General features: G+C 43.3%; 1 protein-coding gene and 1 long non-coding RNA gene across 2 annotated transcripts in view; both read right to left on the reverse strand.

Annotated features, from left to right (window-relative positions):
- LOC136864771 (lysosomal membrane ascorbate-dependent ferrireductase CYB561A3) overlaps positions 1-18,922 on the reverse strand; it is a 317,068-nt gene that overhangs the window by 174,133 nt on the left and 124,013 nt on the right. The gene's annotated exons all lie outside the window — the stretch shown is intronic.
- On the reverse strand, positions 9,397-10,745 carry LOC137498568 (uncharacterized). Its single transcript, XR_011017859.1, has 3 exons — positions 10,411-10,745; positions 9,932-10,090; positions 9,397-9,644 (listed from the first exon to the last, which is right to left on the reverse strand). It is a non-coding gene; the product is annotated as an uncharacterized lncRNA (long non-coding RNA).

The raw sequence follows: 18,922 nt of genomic DNA on the forward strand, positions 1-18,922 counted from the left end.
GACAATTGCTATTATTAACTATGAAATTCTCACATTATACACAGAGGCTAAACGAGCAACATTTCTTGTTTACATTTCACTTGGGTGTTGACAGTTTTCGGGGACGCCTAGGTGCCGGAATGTTGTCCCGCAGAAGTTCGTTTACGTGCCAGTAAATCTACCGACACGAGCCTGACGTATTTGAGCACCTTCAAATACCACCGGACTGAGCCAGGATCGAACGTGCCAAGTTGGGGTCAGAAGGCTAGCACCTCAACCGTCTGAGCCACTCAGCCTGGCTTTTGAGTTTCGTGCTTGCCCTATTGAAGATAAAGATTTTAACATATATTTTATTGTTAAACATCTCAAAGTATACATTTCAAACGTTTTAGGAAAATGATTTTCAGGATCTAATTCCCATGATTTAACCGTCTACTTACGTCCTTTTCTCCCGCAAACAAACAAAATAACCTTGCATTGCAAAATCTGCTCTGTAATGGTAGCTCTTCCCTTCTTTTGCCACGAATGCTTCTTTCTTTCTTTTTTTCTTTCTTTCTTTCTTTCTTTCTTAATCTGTTTATTGTCCAGGGTTGGCTTTTCCCTCGGACTTAGCGAGGGATCCCACCTCTACCGCCTCAAGGGCAGTGTCCTGGAGCTTCAGACATCGGATCGGGGGATACAACTGGGGAGAATGATCAGTACCTCGCCCAGGCGGCCTCACCTGCTATACTGAACAGGGGCCTTGGTGGGGGATGGGAAGATTGGAAGGGATAGACAAGGAAGAGGGAAGGAAGCGGCCGTGGCCTTAAGTTAGGTACCATCCCGGCATTTGCCTGGAGGAGAAGTGGGAAACCACGGAAAACCACTTCCAGGATGGCTGAGGTGGGAATCGAACCCACCGCTACTCAGTTGACCTCCCGAGGCTGAGTGGACCCCGTTCCATCCCTCGTACCACTTTTCAAATTTCGTGGCAGAGCCGGGAATCGAACCCGGGCCTCCGGGGGTGGCAGCTAATCACACTAACCACTACACCACAGAGGCGGACGAATGATTCTTTCCTTCAACTAATTATGCCATCACGTGGGGAAAAGCATCATTCCATATTCCTGTCCGCCTCTCCGCTTTCCTATCATTATAACTCAGTGCTCACCTTCATTACCCGGTTACTATAAATCTCTTGTACCTTCACAAAACGTATTTAGATCTTTTTTTTTTTTTTTTGCTAGGGGCTTTACGTCGCACCGACACAGATAGGTCTTATGGCGACGATGGGATAGGAAAGGCCTAGGAGTTGGAAGGAAGCGGCCGTGGCCTTAATTAAGGTACAGCCCCAGCATTTGCCTGGTGTGAAAATGGGAAACCACGGAAAACCATTTTCAGGACTGCCGATAGTGGGATTCGAACCTACTATCTCCCGAATACTGGCTCACAGCCGCGCGCCTCTACACGCACGGCCAACTCGCCCGGTATTTAGATCTTCATTTAAATCAAATATTGAACTAATGTCAAGGTAAACAATATATTTCAGTACCTTCAAATATCGGGGTCTTCCGGAAAATTCTCAGCTGTACTCGAGTCATCCGGCTGGAGTGCATGGTGGATTCGGCAGAATAGACATCAACTCGTTGTACTTAGGAATATTAGTTTTCCACGGAATATGTGAAGGATACGTGCCTTCTTAAATTTGCAATAATTCCTTTGAGTAAATGCCACTGCATTCTTGCCGACTTGTCAGTTCATATAATAAGCATTTTGTGTATTACATTCAACAGTTGTATAGAATACACAAAATATATGTAACTTATAATATTTTTCAAATTTATATACCATGTTAGTAGTGTTTACACCAGTTCACATTAGCTGCCACTGATTGCATGCTGCACTCACATCCATCTGCTGCTTTTCAGGAACCGCCTTGTTCATTTTATCACTGATATCCTCTAATTCTAAGTTTCTATACAACTAAACCCTTTTTCTTTACCACTTAGCGTCATTTTTAACTCCTCCCCACAACTAATCACTATTACTTCTCCATCACCGGGTGAGTTGGCCGTGTGGTTAGGGACGCGTAGCTGTGAGCTTGCATCCGGGAGATAGTGGGTTCGAACCCCAATGTCGGCAGCCCTGAAGATGGTTTTCCGTGGTTTCCCATTTTCAAACAAGGCTCTACCTTAATTAAGGCCACGGCCTCTTCCTTCCCACTCCTAAGCCTTTGCTATCCCATCGTCATCATAAGGCCTAACTGTGTCGGTGCGACGTAAAGAATTATGAAAATAATTACTTCTCCTTCACCATCCGTCATGTTGTACACAATTAACACATGTTTGAAAACAGGCTCCAGTTATTGGCCAGCTTATGTAGTCGGCAGGCAGCGTGCATTATGAATGCTTCTACCTGCTTGCAGTATAGCCTCCGTGGCTCAGGTGGCAGCGCACCGGCCTCTCACCGCTGGATACCGTGCTTCAAACCCCGGTCACTCCATGTGAGCTTTGTGCTGGACAAAGCTGAGGCGGGACAGGTTTTTCTTCGGGTACTTCAGATTTCCCTGCCATGTTTCATTGCAGCAACACTCTACACTATCATTTCATTTCATCTGACATTCATTAATCATTGCCTCGGAGGAGTGCGACGACAGGCTTCGGCAGCCGGCACAATTCCTATCCTCGCCGCAAGATGGGAGCTTCATTCATTCCATTCCTGACCCGGTCGAATTACTGGAAACAGGTTGTGGATTTTCCTATTAACAAGTGTTGCCTCATTTACCGCGACTGGAACATGTCACTGTGCAGTCACGGTCAATATGCAACACAAATGGTTAATGGAAGTTTGGACCACCGACCTTATAAGGTCCTATATCCAATTATTTGTTAATTTTCAATATTTACTTACTCAGTTAATCCGTTTACCCTCCAGAGTTGGTTTTCCCCTCGGACTTAGCGAGAGATCAGACCTCTACCACCTCAAGAGCAGTGTCCTAGAGCGTGAGACGTTGGGTCGGGGGATGAAACTGGGAATGAGGACCAGTACCTCGCCCAGGCTGCCTCTCCTGCTATACTGAATAGGGGCCTTTTGAGGGATGGAAAGACTGGAAGGGATAGACTAGGAATAGGAAAGGAAGCGGCCGTGGCCTTAAGTTAGGTAGCATCCCGGCATTTGCCTGGAGGAGTAGTGGGAAACCACGGAAAACCACTTCAATGATGGCTGAGGTGGGAATCGAACCCTCCTCTACTCACTTGACTTCCCGAGGCTGAGTGGACCCCGTTCGTGCCCTCGTAGCACTTTTCAAATTTCGTGGCAGAGCCGGAAATCGAACCTGGGCCTCCGGGGAGGCAGCTAATAGCACTAACCACTACACCACAAAGGCGGACAATTTTCAATATTTGTAGCTATCATTTAAGCAACGTCAGAGCGACTAGTGTTAGGATTCTAATTTCGACTGTTTCCATGAAGACATTGGGAGCAATAACTGTTTTTTTTTTTGCTAGTTGCTTTACGTCGCACCGACACAGATAGGTCTTATGGCGACGATGGGATGGGAAAGGTCTAGGAGTTGGAAGGAAGAGGCCGTGGCCTTAATTAAGGTACATCCCCAGCATTTGCCTGGTGTGAAAATGGGAAACCACGGAAAACCATCTTCAGGGCTGCCGACAGTGGGGCTCGAACCCACGATCTGCCGGATGCAAGCTCACAGCCGCGCGCCTCTTCGCGCACGGCCAACTCGCCCGGTGAGTTTATTTGTGGAGAGGGTGGTATGATTTAGTAGTGGCAAAGTAGAGTTGAACTTAATTGACGAGGTTTTAAAAGGAGACTACAGTAGGTCTGACTCGCGAGGGCATGCAGTATTCGAGGTGAGGTGCAGGGTCTCAGCCGACTATACTGTGTTATCAGGGTCAAGGTTAGTAGGTAATATGATATACCAAGTTTGTCCTGAGTGAGGGAGGGGGCAGGGACAGGACCTTGGTTACCGCGTTCACCGAACAGGCTAGTACGATACTTTACCGAGGTGTGTGTTGGGGGGCGGGGCAGGGCCTTCGGTTTGAACAGGACCCGAGTAAATGAACACAATCAATCAGTCCTCGAGTTAGGGGAATTTCTTTCTTAACCTTTTCACTCCCAAGTTTTTTAAACCTTATGCATGTCCCATACCAGATTTTTCTTGATGTTTCAACGATGGTTGAAATAGGCTAAACATAATTTGTATTAGCTACTGGACAGTCAACGTACGACAACATTAGCAATAGTTTTCTCTTGGCACTTTTACCAGAACTTGACAAATGTTTACAGCTTGTTCTACTACAACTTGTCTTCACTATACTCATAAAAGTCAGGCTCATCATTATTCTCTAACATTTCTGAAATATAATCTTCCTTCATGCTTTATTTACACTTCTGTGCACTAATCTCAGAAGACAGCTGTGAAAGAAAAGCACAAGGCACATAATTTTTGTCAAAATACGGTAAGGCAATTTAGGAATTGTCCGACGTCTGAACAGAGCATGTGATGAACTACAAAATTACAGCGTCAGACTGGACTCGGAAGTGGAGAAGAGCGCATTGCTTGAAATCCGAGTTAAATCGTGTTTGGGACAGCGGGAGAGATGCTGACATCCGAGTTAACTCGGGCATGGGATGGAAAAGGTTAATCTGTTTACTCTCCAGGGTCGGTTTTTCCCTCGGACTCAACGAGGGATACCACCTCTACCGCCTCAAGGGCAGTGTCCTGGAGTTTCAGACTCTGGGTCGGGCTGGGGGTTACAACTGGGGAGGATGACCAGTACCTCGCTCAGGTGGCCTCACCTGCTATGCTGAACAGGGGCCTTGCGGGGGATGGGAAGATTGGAAGGGATAGACAAGGAAGAGGGAAGGAAGCGGCCTTGGCCTTAAGTTAGGTACCATCCTGGCATTTGCCTGGAGGAGAAGTGGGAAACCACGGAAAACCACTTCCAGGATGGCTGAGATGGGAACCGAACTCACCTCTACTCAGTTGACCTCCCGAAGCTGAGTGTATCCCGTTCCAGTCCTCGTACTGCTTTTCAAATTTCGTGGCAGAGCTGGGAATCGAACCCGGGCCTCCGGGAATGGCAGCTAATCACACTAACCACTACACCACAGAGGCGAATGTTAGGGGAATTAGCGAGGTTTATTTATTATTTATTTAATCCGATTCGTTGGCTGAATGGTCAGCGTACTGGCCTTCGGTTCAGAGGGTCCCGGGTTCGATTCCCTGCCGATTCGGATATTTTAATCACTTCTGATTAATTCTTCTAGCTCGGGGACTGGGAGTATGTGTCAGTTCCAACACTCTCCTCATCATATTCAGACAACATACCAGACTACCAACCACTACAACAGAAGCACGCAATAGTAATTACATCCCTCCATATAGGGCTGGCGTCAGGAAGGGCATCCGGACGCAAAACATGGCCAAAATCACATATGTGTGAAGCAGTTTGCACCCGCGACACCACATGTGTGGGAAAAAGCTGTAGCAAAAAGTTAAAAAGTAATTTATTATTTATTTAATCGGTTTGCCCTCCAGGGCTGGTTTTTCCCTCGGACTCAGCGAGCAATCTCACCTCTACCGCCTCAAGGGCAGTTCTTGGAGAGTGAGAATATGGGTCGTGTGATACAACTGGGTGCCGGCCCCGTGGTGTAGGGGTAGCGTGCCTGCCTCTTACCCGGAGACCCGGGGTTCGATTCCCGACCAGGTCAGGGATTTTTACCTGAACCTGAGGGCTAATTCGAGGAGCTATCTGACAGTAAGCCCGCTGTCACACAGGGCATCGAACGATCAAGAGCGACCAACTGGCATCGAGTACTAACGACTAAATTCATTTACCTTGTCACACTGCTCATCGATCGAGAGGGATCGATTGCACTGAAACAGCTGATATTCCCGCCCAGTACCGTACAGGCTACAGACGTATTCATATTCACGGGAGAAAAAGAATGTGTTGTGAAAGCGATAATTCGGGTGGAAATATGATTCTAACCTATGAATATATTAGGAGAAAGGAAAGAACCAGACGATCGCAGTGGACAAGGTAAAGAGCCATGGAGAATTCCACCAAAGTGTGCCTTCGTTGTGGAATGACGAAGAAAAATTCAGGAACTAGTACCGAATGTTCATCAATAATTACGGTATAAGGAATTAGAGGAAAAAATGAAGTCAATAATAAACATCAGGCAAACAAATTACTGGAAAAGTATAAGTTCTGAGGAAAGGCTGACACTATCGTTAAATTCAATATTCACAACGATTTTTTTAGGTTTAAAGTCCGAAGTGATGTTCACCTCCGAAACAACTACTGTATGTCCGTGGCAAAATATATCAAATAAAGGATTAGTGGCAGGTACATTTCTTTGCATTCTGTAGGATTCTAATAAAGTATTGATAAAAAAGGACTGAAAACGGTGATGTACATCAATTTGAATTCATAATTTGAAGGTGCTACAATGACCAGTGGAAATATATTTATTTAGGCCTACAGGTTTCTGGACATTGGTGACTCATACAGATTTAGGATTGCTCACAATACATCAGTGGATTTGTTCCTGTTATATGTGATGCCATTCATAGAGCACTACAGCCAGAATTCTTGACAGGGTGAAAGTTCCAACAAAAGCCTCACAACAGTGGCTCATTGTACTTCAAATATAAGACTAATACCATTTATGCTTATTTGTTTTAATGATGCTGGATCTTGGAGCATAATTACCGTATTTTCAAATGATATTTTGAGGTGTTTATTAGATGGAGGTTAACAGCTTTTTTTTTCCATACCACTTGGTGAGATCCCACCTACCAAAACAATAGACATATCAAGAAATGCTTCCAGTCAAAATTTACATTACCTAATGTAGAAATAATGTGCCAAGTTTCATTACAATCCTGTAAATAATTTTGAAAGGAAAAAAAATGCACATATGCTCTGAATATTGTGAAAATGATAAAAGTATTGGAGTTCCTTACACTGTTTCTCTCCCTCATGATCCTCTGCAAATCTCTTGTTGCCTCTCCTCTTCTTTGTTATTGTGCCATGTTCAGAATAGTATCATATTGCTTTCATGACAAAGATGTTGCTGAATTTCTGTAGGCCTACTGTGTTTTGTGCAAAGAATCCAGGTCCATATCCAAACTTTGCAAGAATGACAATCCTGTCTTAATTTATATCATTGAAGACTACAGCAGCTTCAAAAGCAGCTAATTTTACCAAATGGCTGTGAAGAAAGGTTGTCTATGGACATCTCTTCCAAAGTAAATTCTCTTTGGGGTTCTGTGTATTCACATATGTGTACATTTCTTGAGGAGTTCAGGTGAGGCTAGTGCTCTACACTAGCTTAATAACTATAGGAAAAGCTTCTGGAATATTGTTCTAATAAGTTGGCAGTGTAATAGACTGATACTTGTCACAACTACATGTAAATTACACACAAGGTCTTGTTTATTACCCTCATCACTAAGCATAAAGTACTGTCCCCCCAAACTTCGCACTGGCAAGCTGCTCTAATTGCTCACTTGACAATAATAAACCAATTAATATAAATCCTGCACTTCCATCCAAGTTACTGGTAAACTCCTTGGTACAGAGTAACAACTTTTTCCGCAAAGGTCTGGTAGGACTCTCTTTCTTACCTCAATGTTGATTTTGCCTTTCTGTGTATTGTTCATATGTAACTTCTTTACTGATATGAACACTACCAAGCCTATCTATCCATCCTGAAATACTTTCCTTATGAATCAGTTCAAGGAAAATGAAAACTTTGCCTTCAATTTAACCCAAAATGAGAACCAAACACTGCAAAAAATAATAAGTGCTAATAACAAGCACCTTGCCTTCTATTTTTAGAAGTGAAGAGTGTGCCTTTCTAACAACTAAATACTATTGCCATCTACAGTAAAATGTTATTTAGGCCTGTTGCTCAGGTGGTAAATGATTTAATTTTGCTATATCTTACATTGCCTGTCAAAACTGTTTGTAAATACCAATTATATAAATTAATGTTTGACAGAGTAGGGTGTATGGGTCTTTTAAGATCTTGGATTGACTTACAGGGTAATTAATCTACTCAACCTTTTATTACAAGCATGTAACTGTCATATGGATATACTTTTTATAAATATGTACATGTTCTGCCATCATATCCCCTTAATATCACATCCCACAAAATAAAGTTTTTTTTATGTTGTAGATTAAAATCTACAAAACTTTGGTAGAAACACCTGTCAAAATAGTTACAAATGAATTTTTCATCTTTGTTTTTCATTGTTTATATGGATCTACAGCACTAGAAATAAAATAATCGGTCTACCTTGATGCCCCCTGTAGGCCTATATGTTATTAATAAATTATAAGTACGGTAACAGACATGAAAGTAGCGATTGCTGGTGCAGACAGGTACCAATGGCAGGAGAGTACTTGGAATGAGGAGATAAAGGCTACCTAAGTTACAAAGGTATAAGGTGGCAGGGAGGGATTCTGTCAGGTATAACTCTAGTAAGAATTTTGTCCTATGCAAACGACTTGGTCTATTGAAACTATGCAATCTAATATCTTGGAACTTCAAAAAGGATGCAATGAATATGACATGAAAATTAGTCGTTTCAATTCTTAAGTGATGGCAGTAGGGAAGAGTAGTAGAACTGAATGTCAGGTTGAGAATACAAAATTGGAACAGGTAGATAATTTCAAATAGGTATTTAGTTTGTGTATTCTTCCAGGATGGCAGTATAGTAGGCAACATTGAATATAGATGCAGTAAACCCAATGCAATGAGCTTGCAGTTGTGTTCAACAGTATTCTGTAAGAAGACAGTTAGCTCCTGGACAAAACTACTCATGTCTTTACACTGGTCTGGTTTCAGACCACCTGTGCTGTACATACCTAATGCAATGAGTTTGCAGTTGTGATCAACAGTATAGGTACCAAAAGAAGGAAGTCAGCTCTTGGACAGAACTATCAATACGCCGGTCTGGTTTCAGACCACCTGTGCTGTACAACTGCTTACTACATACACACAGAAGGGACCTACTACATGTATTTCAAAATACTCCTTTCCTTGTAAACCATACATGTTCTACCACATAAAATATACAAATTAAGATGTTGTAATAATGCTAATAATTTAAAAAAATTGGAGTTAATGTTCTTTCCCATCAGGTGCTAATACACATAACTCACTGAGGATTCAAATAAATATTGATAGATAAGTATAACAAAAACTGATTTAATTAAAAAAGTAGAACATTTCTCAAGAACATAAATTTTATTTGATTCTTTCTTGATCTAACACTGTATACAACAGTTCCTGAATTTTAACTTTGAAAACCCTTCGACCTACTACACTCATTCTTTCCATGTCATCATAAAGACACTAAAAATAACACTGATTACATTTTCTTTTCAGTATCTTTTCTAAATATTCACTTAACACATCACTGTCACTTTCACATTTCTGTTTCTTTTATTTTTAACTGCTGGCAGAGCTGTTTGTAGAAGCAGAAGCCACTGGACTGGAAGTTGAAGTCCCTTCAGTAATTTCTGATCTGTAGGAGTAAGACCCCTCCAACACAAATTATTTCTGCTTCCTCCTCCTCTATTTCAGCTTGGTGAAAAGGCTCTCACACATCAGGTGCCACTTCCATAGATGTGTTTGTTACAGAACTGAAAAAAATGAACAACATATTAATGCAATTCTTCTAAATTGGAGCTATATTTTAGTCTGGACACAAGCCTTCTGCTTAAGAAATTGTTACTTTCAATAATTATTTTAGTAAGATGATTGTTAGGTTGGATTATATTATATTACTTTCAGTTATATCTGATAAATTAATGAACAGATGGGTGGAACTTATGGCCTACAGACTGAATCTTCCCCTCACTCTTTCACAACTATAACACTGGTCTGTAGTGTAGGCCTACTTTTAAAAATAAATATTACAGAATTGTACCTTTTTCCAGCAATGAAGAGTTCCAGAAAGTTGAGAGCATTGAAGTAGACCCATTTTATGTTTTCTGTACAGCAGAACCTGGGAGGAGAGGGAGGATGTTATCTCTCCAAGTTCGATATCCAGCCTTCAGAATTTGCCTTGTTTTGGCACAACTTTTTCCTGAAACAATGAATCAGAATATTGTGACAAAGAAAATATACATGTTAGGCCTACTTATGGCATAGGCCTACACTTATTTGTCATTAAAGCGAACAATGGTAGGCCTATTCATTTCATTAGGTACCGGTACGAGATGGAGGTTAGGAAAGCACTGCTTATGTTTTCCAAACATTTCTTCAATTAAGTTACAAGAATGATAATTACTAGTTCTCCTAGTATAACTTTTTTTACCAATCTATTCCGTATAATATATTTTATCAATAAATAATCTATGATAACACTATTCATAAGATAATCGTAAAAATATAATAATTACTTACCAGTTTTTGTCCCAGTTCTCGACGCTATAGAATGCCATACAAAATTCACGGTCTCCCTATTACTATATCCAGGGAGTCTAGGATTATACACCACTTTGTTTTCATACACTAAGCAAATTAATGTTTCGATTTCATCAACAGATGACTATGTTGCGTCCGCCATCATCGAACGACTGCGACTGAAAAACGGACACGTTTGTTTTCACAAACCAGTCGATCTTCATCGCTCGTAGTTGATCGCTGACGATCGATGCTGTGTGACTGGTGCCACTGCCCTCTGTAGGTTTGTTTTCTTAGTCGGTTGATCGCAGTCGTTCGATCGAGCCTGTGTGACAGCCCCCTAAGATAGCGGCCCGTGTAGAAAGCTAAGGATAACGGCCGAGAGGATTCGTCGTGCTGAACCACACGACACCTCGTAATCTGCTGGCCTTCGGGCTGAGCAGCGGTCGCTTGGTAGGCCAAGGCCCTTCAAGGGCTGTAGTGCCATGGGATTTGTTTTGGATAAAACTGGGTAGGAGGACCAGGACCTAGAACAGGCACTCGCTATGCTGAACAGGGGCCTTACAGAGGGATGGGAAGATTGGAAGGGACAGACCAGGAAGAGGGAAAGAAACGGCCGTGGCCTTAAATTTGGTACTATCCCTATATTTGTTTGGAGAAGTAGGAAATCACGGAAAACCACTTCGAGGATGGCTGAGGTGGGAATCGAACCCTCCTCTACTCATTTGACCTCCCGAGGTTGACTGGACCCCATTCTAGTCCTCGTAACGCTTTTCAAATGTCGTGGCATAGCCGGGGATGGAACCCAGGCCGCTGGGGGTGGCAACTAATCACACTAACCAGTAACCACCACACCACAGAGGCGGATGGAAGTGAAGAGATATCGCCTAAAATCTCCCGACCTGCCGATAAGTGAACCCAGGGTCCTCGGAACCGAATGCTGCTTCGCTGAACTACAGGCTATCTAACAATCAACATTCGTCTGTGGTTTGTTATAATGAGTATTCAGCGACTTACAGTCATCTTTGTGCTGACAAACAAAGACAGGATTATATCTCCCTCCTGCTCGCACGTCCTAGCGTGCGCAGTACATGGTTGTTTGTATATAGAGGAGGGAAGGCTTGATACATGATACAAGCAAGTTTAACGTTTGTAAACATCAGGCATTAAACCAAGTAACTACGATCGCTTCCTTCCTTGAGATAAGCAGGTTATAAAACAACTCATAAATGCTAGTTTGGGAGATCAAGGCCCAGTTTATTCAACCTCATTTAAAATTTAACTGCATGTTAAAATAATTTAAACCGAGCTCGATAGCTGCAGTCGCTTAAGTGCGGCCAGTATCCAGTATTCGGGAGATAGTGGGTTCGAAACTCACTGTCAGGCAGCCCTGAAGATGGTTTTCCCTGGCTCTCATTTTCACACCAGTCAAAAGCTGGGGCTGTACCATAATTAAGACCATGGTCGCTTCCTTCCCACTCCTAGCCCTTTCCTGTCCCATCGTCAGCGTAAGATCTATCTGTGTCGGTGCGACGTAAAGAAACTTGTAAAAAAAAAAGCACTGAACTTAACCAAATTGGCATTTAACCAACATTGGTTAAGGCTAACAATTTGATAAAATCTTAGTTTAACTGTTCCAGCTTCAAGCAGTTCATTCCTATTTCTTAGCTCAGATGTAGGGCTGTTTAATATGGCATGGGTATTAGGTGCCGAAATTCTGTTTCTTGAATATTTGGAACAGACAGTCCTTTTCAAGAAAGAGTTACACACACGGAAAAGATTATTTCAATGATTTGACAGAATAACAATTTATACAACTTCGTGCCGGGCTGAGTGGCTCAGACGTTTGAGGCGCTGGCCTTCCGATATCTTCGCAGGTTCGATCCTGGCTCAGTCTGGTGGTATTTGAAGGTGCTCAAATACGTCAGCCTCCTGTCAGTAGATTTACTGGCACCTAAAAGAACTCCTGCAAGTCTAAATTCTGGCACCTCGACGTCTCCAAAAACTTTAAGAGTAGTTTATGGGACGTAAAACCTTATTCATATTATTATTATTATTATTATTATTATTATTATTATTATTATTATTATTATTGTACCGGGCGGTACACCTCCACGCCGCTAATTCAAACATTGCGCCAGTTGAAACTCCTCTACTGGAGGAAGCCTGAACTTTAACAACCATGTTAATTCTAAAGTTTCTCAGAAGATGTCGCTATTGTAAATTTTGAAGAGTTCTGAACTGTGTCTTTTTCGATTTATATTTGTTTTCTCTGTAGTGAGAAGTGTGAACATTCTCTTCTAGATGGCACTACTGAAGAACTACAATTGTGCACCCTGGTGCGAAGTGAAGGAACTGTTTTTTGAGAAATTTTGTGTTCATAAGTTTGTTCTTTGTTAAATTTCTTTCAGTCATTTTTTGGGTTGGCAGTATAACTTTTCTCTTTCCGCTTGTTTTGAAATTAGCCAATCCCGAATTTCTTAAATTAATTTTCGGCCAATCGGGGCTTTCTTCCCCATCCTGCTCTGTAACTATGTTCTGTAACCAATAAACTGCTGTGGGTGTGTCCTATCATTAATGAAAGGTCTCGAATTTTCCGCGAGGGTGTATAAACTGCTGATTTTCTTGTCTCGGTGCCACTTCAGTAACATCTATCCTAGTGTGATTATGTAGCAGAGGGCGGGAAGCGCCTCTTTCTTCGAGCGGCAGTTCATCCATCAGGTAATGGCCTTTTAATAACTTCCTTGCTTGCTAGCTCAGCAGTTTAAACCTCGGGGCAGGTTCGAAACTTTTATCATGCAACCTTCCTTTAAAATGTAAAAGATACTTGGTATAAATTCCGTCTCTTTAACTACAAATCGGGATAAAGAGTGCCTAACCCTCTCGAGCTCAGTCTCATATTGTTTTTGAGGTGACTACGTTTTCATACCTTCATAATGTAATAAATTTTCCTATCGTGTCACCTCCGTAGTATGGGATTAGCCCTTGCATAAGCGGCCTAAGAGCCAAATAGGTTTTAAAAAGGTGTATTAGGAGTGCAAGTTACGGCTCCACTTATGTTGGTATTTTGGGGCCATGTAATTATCCTGTTTCTTTACTTAATAGGCCTCAGTAGGTTGGGTATTTTTACCCCTGTTCTTGTGTGCCTGGAGGGCAGCTTAAAGGTGGAGTTTGGTGTGGCCTTTGAATAGGCTTGAACTTTGAAAGCGGGTTGCTCTTTCTTAAATTTGGTTTCTGTGTGCCTCGAGCAGGCTTAACTGGGTAATTGGGAGCTAGTGCTCCTTGGTATGATTGGGGTTTTCTGCCCCTTTGTTGAACCTTGTACATAAGTAAAGTTGGGCTCATTGCTCAAGGATTGTGTGTCTGGGGGCTCGAAGCCCAAATCCATTAACAAATTGTAATTGTACCTTCTTAACTTGTTGATATACAACTGAGTTCCTGTTATACTTGTTATTTCTTGATCTTGAAAAGAAAATATAACCTTTGTTAAATTTTAAATTAACTTTAACTTCGTAAGTTAAGACCTATTCATCCCAGCACCTTCTTTCACCTCTAACTACCACGGATAACTCCGTAACAATTATTATTATTATTATTATTATTATTATTATTATTATTATTATTATTATTATTATTATTATTATTATTATTATTATTATTCATACAAAGTCTCTTCCATATACCACACACCTTTTCTACACAGTTCCTAGTTCTGATGTGAGCTCTCTTGTACCTGATTTCTGATTTCTACTCTTTTTTGTGGGTTTAAATACATACTTTATCCAAAGATAACAATTATCACACATGGAATACCTTCAGTAATTTCAAATTGTGCTCTAACCTGGCAAGTTATGAAAATAGTGCTGCCATGTACAGAATCGGGCAACGTGCAATAGCATTTCTAATAGGTGTTTTTGAATCAGAAAGAATTTGCATATTTCATCTGGTTTATTTATTCCTGCTCTTGCGCGGTATATCTCCACTCTCTCAGCGGCATTTTACACTGACTGACAGAGCAAATGCAACACCAAGGAGGAGTGGTTCGAAAGGGATGAAAGTTGGGGAAAAAACAGAGACGGCACGGACGAATAATTGATGTTTATTTCAAACCGATATGCAGGTTACACAATGCGCACGGCATCGACTCAGTAGGATGTAGGACCACCGCGAGCGGCGATGCACGCAGAAACACGTCGAGGTACAGAGTCAATAAGAGTGCGGATGGTGTCCTGAGGGATGGTTCTCCATTCTCTGTCAACCATCTGCCACAGTTGGTCGTCCGTACGAGGCTGGGGCAGAGTTTGCAAACGGCGTCCAATGAGATCCCACACGTGTTCGATTGGTGAGAGATCCGGAGAGTACGCTGGCCACGGAAGCATCTGTACACCTCGTAGAGCCTGTTGGGAGATGCGAGCAGTGTGTGGGCGGGCATTATCCTGCTGAAACAGAGCATTGGGCAGCCCCTGAAGGTACGGGAGTGCCACCGGCCGCAGCACATGCTGCACGTAGCGGTGGGCATTTAACGTGCCTTGAATACGCACTAGAGGTGACGTGGAATCATACGCAATAGCGCCCCAAACCATGATGCCGCGTTGTCTAGCGGTAGGGCGCTCCACAGTTACTGCCGGATTTGACCTTTCTCCACGCCGACGCCACACTCGTCTGCGGTGACTATCACGGACAGAACAGAAGCGTGACTCATCGGAGAACACGACGTTCCGCCATTCCCTCATCCAAGTCGCTCTAGCCCGGCACCATGCCAGGCGTGCACGTCTATGCTGTGGAGTCAATGGTAGTCTTCTGAGCAAACGCCGGGAGTGCAGGCCTCCTTCAACCAATCGACGGGAAATTGTTCTGGTCGATATTGGAACAGCCAGGGTGTCTTGCATATGCTGAAGAATGGCGGTTGACGTGGCGTGCGGGGCTGCCACCGCTTGGCGGCGGATGCGCCGATCCTCGCGTGCTGACGTCACTCGGGCTGCGCCTGGACCCCTCGCACGTGCCACATGTCCCTGCGCCAACCATCTTTTTTTTTTTTTTTAATAATCATTTATTTCTCACAAATAACAAGATACAGTATCAACATACAAAAGTAACACATCAAGCAAAGCACTGAATCTCTTATTACAGTATAATGTGCACTAGTCACAAGTCCTTCTGTCCTGATTGTTCTAGAGAGTAGTCATTTCAACTGAGAGGGAAAAAAAAAAAGCCATTGGCACAAAACACACTGCGTGAAAAACACTGCACCATCCACTACACGACCATTCGACTGTTATAATGAAACACTCTCGAGTTCCTTAACTTGATGTTTCTCTCTCGATGGCACACGTTTCAGTAATGTTCGTTTGGCATCTTTTAGAAGACGAATGAACGTGTTAAGGGAGCACTGTTCGTTTGTCTGGACAAAATAAAGATACCCCATGACAAGCCAGGTTTGCGCAAATTTCAAGTGCTGCGTACCGAAATCGAGCTCTAAGGCTGCTCTGTAAGCTGCATTAGGATTTGTCGATCCTGTCATCTGTCTTAGCACAGAACAAAACCATTTCCAGATAACTTTGACATTTCCACAGGTAGTAAGTTTATGCCTCTGTGTGTCTACCTCCAGACATTTTTTACAAAGTGGGGATCGGGTGATGTTGTGACGGAATTTTTTATCTTCTGTGGGAATAATTTCGTTTATAGCTTTATATGCGGCTACTTTCCAGTCAGTTGGTATAAGAGGATCTTTGAAATTTCTCCAGATTTCATTCCATTTCCGATTTGGGTACTTCTCCGTGATCTGGGGTTGTGTGTCGTTCTTCTGTAATAGATGATTGGATATTACTCGTGTAGGAGGAACGTTGTTTCCTGTCACTCGTACCGTATCTATCGCTTGCAGCGCTCTTCTAAAACATCGAGTCGGCACTAAATACTTCAGGTTTTGCTGATGTATATTCCAAAAGTAAGTATTATGAGCAGCTCCTACTCCCGTCTTCGCAATCATTATCTCTCGCATTAAAAGCGCTTGGCATTTTTCGCCGACTGCTATGAGACCCAGTCCTCCTTGCGCTACGGATTTTCTCACTTGTGACCTTGCGACACGAAACATATATCCGCGCCACAAATAATAACTAATACAGAGTTCAACTCGCTGGCTTATTTTTACCGGCATGGGTAGAATTTGTGCCACATACCACAATTTAGACAAGGCATACAAGTTTATATGCCACACCTTTTGGATGATGTTCAGGTTTCGACTCAAACTGATTGACAATGTGGCGCGTACCCTCGAAACTATGGTTGACCAGTTTATGTCAATATTTTGGGACATATTAGGGGTAAACACTAATCCCAAAATCTTAATTCTATCTTTAATAGGTATGGACGCAATTGTCATCTCTTGTGACCAGCTACCAAGCGGTAGTATCTCGGATTTTTTATAACTGACTTGGGCATTAGAGGCTTTCTCGTAAGTTGTTATTATACTCTTCAACTGTGGGGCAACGGTTGGTGTCTGCAGTAATATGGTGACGTCGTCAGCATAGGCTGCAACCGTGAACAGGCTCTGGGGGTTGGGAATCGTGCACAGTACAAAGTGGACTGCCCGAATAAAGGGCTCAATACTTAAAGCAAAAAGAGTCATTGAGAGGGGACATCCTTGTCGTACCGATGTCTTAATTGGAATTGGTCTGGAAAAGAGTCCATTAAGAAGGATTCGAGAATGCGCCGAACTATACAGGTTTCGAATAAGATTGCATATTGCGGTTGGGAGACCCAAGCGTTGCAGCACTGCTAACAAGTACCCATGATGCACTCTGTCGAAAGCTTTTCGGAAGTCCAGGTTTAGAATCGCGCCCATTTCAGTTGGTTCTGCTTCAAAGTGTAACACTGCATTCCTTACTGCCTGTAGGATGTGGGTAATTTTCCTTTCGGGTATAGCACATGTTTGCCCTTCTTTGATGATGTTATTAAGGTAGGGACGTATTCTTTTCGCCAGTATTTTCATGAAGATTTTGTAATCGGTGTTGAGGAGTGTTATCGGGCGGAAATCCGATACAGTTCGTGGTGCGGCGACTTTGGGTATAAGGATTATAATGCCTTCATTAACGCCTGTGCAATCTTGTAGATTATCTTCGCCACAGGCGCTGCACCGTGGACACATCCCTATGGGTATCGGCTGCGATTTGACGAAGCGACCAACCTGCCCTTATCAGCCCGATCACCATACCCCTCGTAAAGTCGTCTGTCTGCTGGAAATGCCTCCGTTGACGGCGGCCTGGCATTCTTAGCTATACACGTGTCCTGTGGCACACGACAACACGTTCTACAATGACTGTCGGCTGAGAAATCACGGTACGAAGTGGGCCATTCGCCAACGCCGTGTCCCATTTATCGTTCGCTACGTGCGCAGCACAGCGGCGCATTTCACATCATGAGCATGCCTCAGTGACGTCAGTCTACCCTGCAATTGGCATAACGTTCTGACCACTCCTTCTTGGTGTTGCATTTGCTCTGTCAGTCAGTGTATTTCTTTGCGTTTCTTTTCATGTGTTCGTAGAGATGTTTTATTTACTTAGTTATACGTTGGTTAACCTCGCCAAGCACACTAAGTGTGCCAAGCCTCACTTTGGCTTTCAGCACGCATCCATTGGTTTACTTAGGTCTACGTTCTGTTATGTTCTTTCCTGCTTTCTTTCTTTATTAATCTGTTTAACATCCAGGGTTGCTTTTACCCTCGGACTCAGCGAGGGATCCAACCTCTACCGCCTTAGGGGCAGTGTCCTGGAGCATGAGACTTTGGGTCAGGTGGATACAACTGGGGAGGACTAGTGCCTCGCCCAGGCGCCCTGTGGTGGGATGGGAAGATTGAAAGGGATGGACAAGGAAGAGGGAAGGAAGCGGCCGTGGCCTTAAGTTAGGTACAGTCCCGGCATTTACTTGGAGGAGAAGTGGGAAACCACGGAAAACCACTTCGAGGATGGCTGAGGTGGGAATCGAACCCCCTCTACTCAGCTGACCTCCCGAGGCTGAGTGGATCCCGTTCGAGCCCTCGTACCACTTTTCAAATTTCGTGGCAGAGCCGGGAGTCGAACCCGCGCCTCCACGGGTGGCAGCTAATCACGCTAACCACTACACCACATGGGCGAACCTGTTATGTTATGTAATACCTACTGTGTGTTTGTAATATAACATCTTTCCAGTCTGTCAAACGCACAATTTCAATATAAATTGTGACACTATAACATCCAGTAAAAAATACGACTACCACTACAAAAATGTTTTCATTCCTCCCCTGAAGGGGGGAGGCGGGCCTTTTAGACGGTAACGCCGTCTCTCAGGCCGGAAGATTTGTAACGGTGAAGGAGATGCTCGGAGAAGGTGAGGGGGTTGGTGGCCGTGGCCGTGGCCTATACTAGGAACTGTCCAGGCATTCGCCTTAGTGCAGGCGAATGGAAAACCACGGAAAACCATTCTTAGGACAGCCGACGGTGGGGACCAGCCGTGAGGTCCAGTCCTGTCCCGTCTCGCG

This window comes from Anabrus simplex, chromosome 2 (genome assembly GCF_040414725.1).
Source record: "Anabrus simplex isolate iqAnaSimp1 chromosome 2, ASM4041472v1, whole genome shotgun sequence".
Lineage (NCBI taxonomy): Eukaryota > Metazoa > Arthropoda > Insecta > Orthoptera > Tettigoniidae > Anabrus > Anabrus simplex.